The sequence below is a fragment of the Symphodus melops genome (assembly GCF_947650265.1).
Source record: "Symphodus melops genome assembly, chromosome: 17".
NCBI lineage: Eukaryota > Metazoa > Chordata > Actinopteri > Labriformes > Labridae > Symphodus > Symphodus melops.
The window spans coordinates 1,183,266-1,191,618 of record NC_136707.1 but is presented as its reverse complement, the minus strand read 5'-3'; the positions used below and the strand labels follow the sequence as shown (position 1 = coordinate 1,191,618).

The 8,353-nt window shown below is 46.8% G+C and overlaps 1 protein-coding gene across 2 annotated transcripts in view; it reads right to left on the bottom strand.

Moving 5' to 3' along the window:
• LOC306838253 (TANK-binding kinase 1-binding protein 1-like) overlaps window positions 1-7,427 on the bottom strand; it is a 15,946-nt gene extending 8,519 nt beyond the window's left edge. Inside the window, exons 1-5 of one of the 2 annotated variants that reach the window (XM_079366338.1) lie at window positions 5,704-7,427; window positions 5,408-5,587; window positions 5,021-5,119; window positions 4,701-4,877; window positions 4,383-4,508 (exon numbers count right to left, since the gene is read on the bottom strand). The gene's annotated coding sequence lies outside the window, so the exon portion shown is untranslated. Of the gene's footprint in view, window positions 1-1,777; window positions 2,495-4,382; window positions 4,509-4,700; window positions 4,878-5,020; window positions 5,120-5,407; window positions 5,588-5,703 lie in introns of those variants that run through there. The other variant, XM_079366339.1, reaches the window with a different exon arrangement.
• Window positions 7,428-8,353: the final 926 nt, after the last annotated feature.

Below are 8,353 nucleotides of genomic sequence, written 5' to 3'. Positions count from 1 at the left end.
AAACACGTTTTGCTGAATCAGCCACACGCGCATGACATTGCAACTTTTCCTGCAGCTGTCACCACTCACCCTTTTTTTATCGGCACGTATCAGGACGAGCAAAGAGGCGTTCTCAACCGACGATGCACGACGAAGAAAATCAATCAAAACTTAGCAACTTAGCTTCTCTTATCAAACGTGAGATCACAGTTTCCATTAAAGGTGAGTATCGAGTATTCTACATGCACGTGTCACACTGATCATCTTTTAAATCTGAATCCTCGGAATGAGAAGTCTCCATATTCCCGGGAAGGTCTGACTGGAGTCAGTCTGTGAACATTTTGAAACAACAACCCAACACAGATTTTGTCTTCAAGCTCGCTCAGCTAAATAGACGCTCCTTCATTTTTGCCTCAAACCACAACTTCATGATACTTAATAATGTTGATGGGTTTTTTTTTTTTTAGAACTCTCTAGAACAGCTATCAATGTTGTGCTCTACGTCAGGTGGTCACTTCCTGTCAGCGCCTCTGGTCACTTCCTGTCGGCAGCTGTGGGATCACACGTCCTGACGTTGTGTCCTTGTGACGTGTCGCTCTGACTCACTGATGGTCGTCGCTTTGGACAGAAGCGTCTCGTCAATGAACTGAAGGATTAGAGGAATCATCATTGATTGATTGATTGATTGATCCGGAAGGTTTAGAAGCTTTTTAAAGTTTATAAAAGATTGTTGAGGATATTGTTAACATGTGAGCGCTGTTCTCACAAGACAAGAACATAAAACATTTTTAAAAACTGGTGCTGCTGAAATGCTTTGTTTTTAATGTCCTGTTTGGAGATTAAATTTAATCTGTTTTCTTTAATCCCAATCCCCAAAATGATGCAATAACACCGAAAGATCGACTTTATATTGAACAAACTGCTGCAAGAAAAGAGCCAAACTCTAACCCTTCATCTTTTGAAGCTATAGCAATTATTTATCTTTACATCTGTTATTATAAAACATCTTATTAAATTTACTTTTAGATCAAAATAATCGTCATATTTCACATTTAAAAAAAACCCTTCCTGTTTAGGTATTTGTGATTAATGAGAGAGTGAAACGTTTGCACGTGCTGCACTGCTTTTAAATATGATCAAATTAAAAAGAGTCATACTTTTATTTTAGTTAAATTACATGTTTACAGTATAAAACTGTAGAAAACATCCCTGCAGTAAAATAAAACACATCATGTTCCATCATTCACTGCATGCTGTTATTAAAGTAACATCACGTAGATTATGATGTGATAGGAATTACAAGCTGCAGGTGTTGTTTACATGACAAGTGTGCATGTGTGCTCTATGAAAATCGACAACACCTGAACGCAACACGTGCATGTATACACTGAATACATACACTGACAATGAGCCTGAATGTGTTTGTGACTGTCACATCACCAGGTGAGACATGAAATCAGTCTCATTCAAAAACAATAATAATCCTGACACGCGCGCGCCGCAGAGATGCGGGACAGTGGTCCTGCGCGTGATCACATTTTCCTGTCTCGTGTCGCCGCCGCTTTGATGTTTCATGTCGGTTTATTCTTTCTAATGATCGTCTAACAGCGTCACTGCTGAGCCTCTCTCACAGAGCCGCATCCGCCGCTGCGCAACCAAAACATCCAGCCCGACCTGCCGGGAGGAAAACCGAGAGCTCGTTTTATTTTTATTTTTTTAATTTAACCGGTAAATATTTGATATTTAAAGAGAAGAAACGGATACCGAGAGAGGAGGACGGAGGAGAAGGGTTACTCACCTCTGTGAAGAAAGACCATGATGAAGATGATGGTGCTGAGGAGGGTCGACATGACTGGAGTCTGACATCAGCAGTGGATGCTGCCGTGTGTGTGTTAGTGTATGTGTGTGTGTGTGTGTGTGTGTGTGTGTTAGTGTGACTCCCCCCTCCCCCATTTAAGTACACAAAGAGAGGGAAAGGGTGAGGGAGGGGAGGAAGGCTTCCAGGGATGAAGATCAGCCTGCAGTCCTGTTCATTATAATAGACTCTTGATGCTTCACGTGCACACATTACACTATTAAAATAAACCAGGAGGAGATTTTTTTTTTTTTAAGCCACGTGCACAGGACTAAATCAGAAAAGAGATTAGACATACAACTTTGTCCACAAGGGGGCGCCAAAACCCACCGCAAACCAAAAGTTCCTCACAGATTTAGGCTACCCATCTATTTTTAATTTAAAGTTGCAGTATGGATATATTTTTATGTTTTTTATTCTGTTACTTAGAGACAGGTGACTGGATAGATCCAGAGATCAGAAGTCTGGGTTGACTTGTTTTTACCTGCAGCAACCCGACCTCGGAGAAGCGGAAAAGAAAATGGCCGGATGAGAGTTATTTCCCTCCGGTACCGCCGCTCCCAAGAGTCAGTTCTGTGAGGCCCGTGTACATGCAGTTTTCAAATCACCCTGACGTATTCATCAACTAACAAATGACCAAGGTCGGATTCAAGGTTCAAGGTTCAAGGGTTCAAGGGTTCAAGGTTCTTTATTTGTCAAATATGCTCCATGTTAAACTTTTCATCTGTCAGCACAGATGAAATTGCAATCCCCCAACCCCCAGTTCAAACCACGGCCGTTGCTATGGGGACGACAGGGACCGTACATATGGCTATCTGACGACCCGTATAGGAAGCAAGTCTCAAACGGACACTTAATGATGGACGCTGCTTCTTATGGAGATGAACGTTTAAACACTAAAATGAATGTTTGAAATGTTTTTGATCGGGTCTTTTTAAAGCGCTGTGACTGTCTTACTGTGATGAACATGCAGGGAGGACATTTTCTCTGTGTGAGTGTCAAACGATTCCCTGCTGGACTCTCGCTCGCTCTCGCTCGCTCTCTCTCTCTCTCTCTCTCTCTCTCTCTCTCTCTCTCTCACCACAGCAGCTCTAATTTGCTGTGTCAGTGGTTTTCAATAAGGGGGTTGTGTGTTTGTGCTCTCGTCCTTTTGCTGCTAACTGTGTCGACTCCTCAGACGTGAGTCACGCTGGCCTACATTCAGCTCTGGACACACGCCGCATTCATACATTAAATATAGTCCATGACTGGCTTCATTTACAGTAGAACTGAAACTATGAATAGCCCGGGCTTTTGTTTAATGACACTGCCTTTATTTGTGACAGGCTCAAATTATTTTCAAACGAATCTCGACAGCAAAGACGTGAAAGACGATTAAATTGTAAATAAAAAATCATTAAAGGATCTAGTTTGTGAGAAAGCTTCATGGCCTGCACTCACTCAACATCATTATTATAACTGTCTCTATTTGTTTCCTTCATTTTGATCCAGACACATGTCTATAAACCCCTCTATTTCAGCCCTGCTCAGAACAGGCTGTTTCTGTGTCTGTAGCTTTAAATATGTAAATGAGCTGTGTCTGACCACGCCCCCTCTCTGGAAGGGCTCGGGTGTACTCGCTGCTTTCTGGCTCCATGTCCTATTGTTTACGGTGAGAAGGCAGACTCAGAGGGCAGAACAAACACCTAGCTGTGGGAGTGTCACCCACCTGGGGGGAGGGGCTACTGCCCTTTGTGATGTCATGAAGGGAACATCTCCAAACGGCCTGTTTGAGCACACATGTTCTGAAAAGTGGAGCAGGCAGAAGACGGAGAACTTGAACCTTTCTCATCATTTGGGGGGTTTGTAGACAGACCAGAGACACATGTTAGAGGAACATGGAGAATCATGTATTTTAGATAAAACACAGAAGGAGCAGTGAAAAAAAAAATCAAAGTTTAAAGAGATAAACATAACAAGAGAAAGTTTCTGTGATATGGAGATTGTGCCTGAGAGTTTGAACATGTTCCTTTTAGCGATGAGAGTGTGTGTGTGTGTGTGTGTGTGTGTGTGTGTTCATATCTGAGTGTATCTGTGTGTGATAACGTCTGTATGTGGCTCAGCCTGTTGTTCATGCACATGAGTCAATCTGCTCTCGTTTTGTTGAAGCGTCGATGTTCCACCGACACACTGAACTCCCCCCTCAGTTTGAACGTCAAATCTAAAGCAGGACTTTACGAGCCGCGACAGCAAAGGTCAGCAGCGCGGCGCTCGTCGTGACGCCGCGGGGAGCTCCACAGGTGACCTGGATGTTTCCCCCGATCAGAGAGCCGAGGAAGGTCTGCAGGCTGCAGAGGTTGTCGGAGACACAGCCGAGCAGCACAAACTGTGTGGAGTTTGACGTCCCTGCAGGAAGAGAACGACCGCATGCAAACATTCAATCAGACACAGCGACCTCTGGTGGTTGTTCTGTGCTTAACGTCCCCACGCCTCGCAGGTCGACGTCCTCTCAGCGTGACGAGCGCGTGTGTGTAACGTGTAAAAGGTCGTTTTAAGAGCAGGAACTCACTGGTGCCGCTGAAGCATCGGTCCTCGACTCCCTGACAGGACAGGGTGGCGTTACACGTCCCGTTCAGGCTCTCAGCGGCGCTCGCACACGCGGGACACTGCTTACCATTCGCTAGAGAGTTGGGAACTGGGAGAGAAGAGAGAGAGAGGAAGAGGAAGAGGATTAGCACGAACTGACGTCGAATAACACGCCAGGTCGAGTCGAGTAGAAAAATTTTAAAAAAGCATGAAGATGAGAGATTAAAAAACAGGATCACAAACGTGTCAGATAAACAGAACGAGAGCGTCGCCATGACGAGGAGGAAGCGTCAGATCTTACTGGTCAGAGTGGGGAAGTTGCAGTTGTCCGTGATGCAGCAGAGCTGAGCGTGAGCTTCTCGAGAAAGGCCCAGATTGACGGCCCATTCAACTTGAGAGTTGAGAGGCGGGAAGCAGGAGAACAGGGACGAGCAGCTTTTATTCACCGACACGCTCGACAGCGGACCCGTCTGCCTCACTGGTGTGTGTGTGTGTGTGTGTGTGTGTGTGTGTGTGTGTGTGAGAGAGAGAGAGAGGAATTAAAAAAGGTGGAGGAGTGTGACGTTAAAGAACTCACAAACACTTAAAATCTGAGACTCGGCGTTGTTGTGTTGCACCCACAGGAAGTGATGGTTCTGCAGGCTGAGAAGACGGGACAGGTGACGGACGTGGAGTTGGAGCAGTCCTCGTTGGCACACGCGTGGCAGCGCAGCGACTCGGCTGAAACAGAAACACGAGCCACCGAGGAAAAGACTTAACATGACGTCAGCAGCAAGTTTCTATGAAGAGTGAAAAACCAGAGTTTTGCTCCTCGCTGTGTTTGGATCCTCGGGTATCTTAAAGCCTCAAAAAGTGAAGCTTGTGTTTTGTTTTTTTCCTCGTCTAAAACTCCTTTTACAACCTGCATCTCCAGATTGAATATAAAAACTCACAGTTACAGTGTCAAAGATAAGTCAAAAGGAGGCTCGGACACAAAAAAACAAAGCAGCACATCAGAGTTGGAGTTACCTGTGTTCAGCAGAGCGCAGGTGAGACAGGTGAGAGCCAGCAGCAGCAGCTTCATGGTGGACGACGCTCGCAGCTTTGTGGCGTTTTCGCTCAGTGAGTGGAACATGACAGGCGAAGGGGGGGGCGGTGCTTCAACGCGACCAGTTTCAGCCGAGTTGATCTGATTGTTTTGTTTCAGGACTGATTGGACAGATAGACGCAAAGACGGCTGTAACAGGTAAGATCTCATACCTGTGCGTTTGAACATAGTGGTCATACTTTAAAAAGCTTATCTGCACGGTTTGATCATCGCACACCCGGAGCGTCGTCCTCTTCAGCTTCCTGCAGGCGTGCAGGCGGGGAGATTATGAGGCCTTGAAAAGGAAAGATCAGTCCCTGAATGCATCACATCTCAGGGGGAGCAGCTCACCTTTTCAGGGCTTCTGGTGTTTGCCGGTGTTTTGTCGAGATTTGCATCCCTGTCGAAAAACGTCACCATAACACGAAATGATCTACGGCAAGGAAATAAAAAACATCCCGAAGTACTCGCTCCAAACACTCCAAGCACAGGAGTGCGGTCAGAGGCAACGCTATGGTTTCAAGTTTGTCAGCTTGTTGGGGGGCCCTTGTCTGACCTGGGGGCCCCAAGTATGTTCCCTGGCTTGCCTGATGACGAGCAGCGCCTCTGCTGTCGGGGCTCCGGCGTGTCCCCGTGTGGACCAAAGTCTGGAAATTGGTGCTGTAGCTGGAGAGGAGCCAGTTCCCCCTCCTGAGCACTGGGCAGGTGCCTGTGAGCAAGGCAGTCAACGCCACTCCAGTGGTGCACGTCCACAGGATGCAGTTTGTGATGAAGGAGATCTTGTGTGTGTGCAGCAGCTGCAGCATGCAGCAGGTGGTGCTGCAGGGCCGTGAACCCGCTCGCCGTTTTCGACACTTTCTGAAGGCTGACGATGTAAAAACACACAAACACTGTGATGCATCTAAAAGGTGAAACAGCCGACGTCCCCTGGAATATGAATCCCATCATAACAGGGTTCAGAAGTCTGGGTCAGAGTTTGACAGACATTCCTGAGCGGATCTGTAACAGTGTCTCCCCCTCACAGGGCCTCCTCCACATGCTGCAGGTCCTCCTCTCCCACATTCCTCATGACCCCGAAGCCGCTCCGCCATCACGACAAACTACCCTTTAAAGACTTCACTCAGAGGTGATGACACACTCCACAAAAAACCAGACTGTTGTGTCACTAATGAAAACAAACCCCAGCTCCGCGGGTCGTCTCCGCTTTGTTTTCACGCAGGTGTGAGGAGGAACGCCGGGAGGAGGAATAAAAACCCTGATGGGAGCAGATGAGAAGGAGCGCCGAGCACAGCCGGATAATAAACTGAAAGAAGCTCTGCGTCCTCTCCAACCACAAGATCCCCCAGCTACACAGACCCCTGCCAGCTCAGACAATGCAAACACAACGGTAACCTGAGAAAATAACACACACACACACACACACACACACACACACACACACATACACGCCTACGCACAGAATCACACACAATGAGCTCATGCTGCTTCTCTAATCCCATCAAACCGACAGGAGATCAAACTCCAGCTCGCAATCTACAAAACTTTGGTCCATTACCGGAGAAAGAACAAATAAATATCTATCTGCTTCGTCTCCTGCAGCTTTGTGGTTTTAACTCAAGATGGAAACTATCAGCACATGTTTGTGTTTCGGTGTGTTTGCACGTGAGCGTCTAAAGAGCGCTGCTTCATAATGGAAAGCAGAGCTGCAGCCACACAGCACCTGCTGCAGAGACGATCTGACGACTTGTTGCCTCTCTATGAGAGCAGATGCTTCATAAAGACACTTAACAAACGTTATCGGCTGTCTGACACTAAAGCGCTTCTCGTGCACTCCTTCAAATGTTTAGAGAATTTCAGGAGGACGGCCCCTCAAATCCTCCTGATCTGGCTGTTCACATGTGCACCTCACAGCAGGAGACTAACCCTGTCAGACTGTAGGGGGGTGGAAGGGGGGGGGGGGGGGGGGGGTCTTAGCGGTGGCGTGCAGACTCAAGTGTTGGAGAAGCAGAGCAGCAGAACAAAAGAGAGCAGGTTTGATGAAACTCTTCCTGGTCTGCGTTCGTCTTAAAATGCAACTGAATTTGTCTGAAAGTTGCTGTATGAATAAAGTTTGATTGAATAATTAAGATGCCACGTTCACTCTTTATAAGTATATAAATAAAGGGATTATATAACTTATTACTTGATGAGTTTGCACGCTGAAAGGACGGGCGTCTTTTCACATTATGAAGTTTAATTCTAACTCGAGAGACACGAAGGTTTCCCTCAGTCACAGAGGAGATGCAGATGAAAGCGAGTAAAAACACAGAACCCTTAAAAAGAGTTATAAACGGATGAACAACGGTCCGTTACGCTGGCTTTAAAGGCTGCAAGTAAATCAAGTTATTTGTTTTGAGCAGGCAGAAAAAAAAGCGTCCACAGATAACAGACAAACAAGCTTTTCAAATTAACCGCATCTCATCCGGTCTGGTCCTCCCACCCCCCCCGACCCCCCGTCCATCCCATCACACACCGACCTCTTCCTCCTCCAGCTCGTTATTTCACCCAGCGCCCCCTCCTGCCATTACCCCCCCCCCCCCCCCCCCCCCCCCAATCAAACCAAACACCCATCTTCCCCCATTAGCACCGCTGTAACATCCCTGGAGGAGAAACCGTCTCCTGTTTGTCTTCGTGCTCTGTAAACATCGAGGGGGGAAAAAAGAAAAGCACTGACATGTCAGAATTTAAACCCGGCTTGAGGAAGAGGTCTCCTCTCACTAATCTGTCTGAGCCTGATCTGCTTTTAACTGAACTTTTTTTTTTTTTTAGGGCCGGAGCTGCCAAACACATCCTGCATCTCCACGCTCGGGGAGGGGATTGTTTTCCTTTTGCTTCCTGTGTTTCGCTTT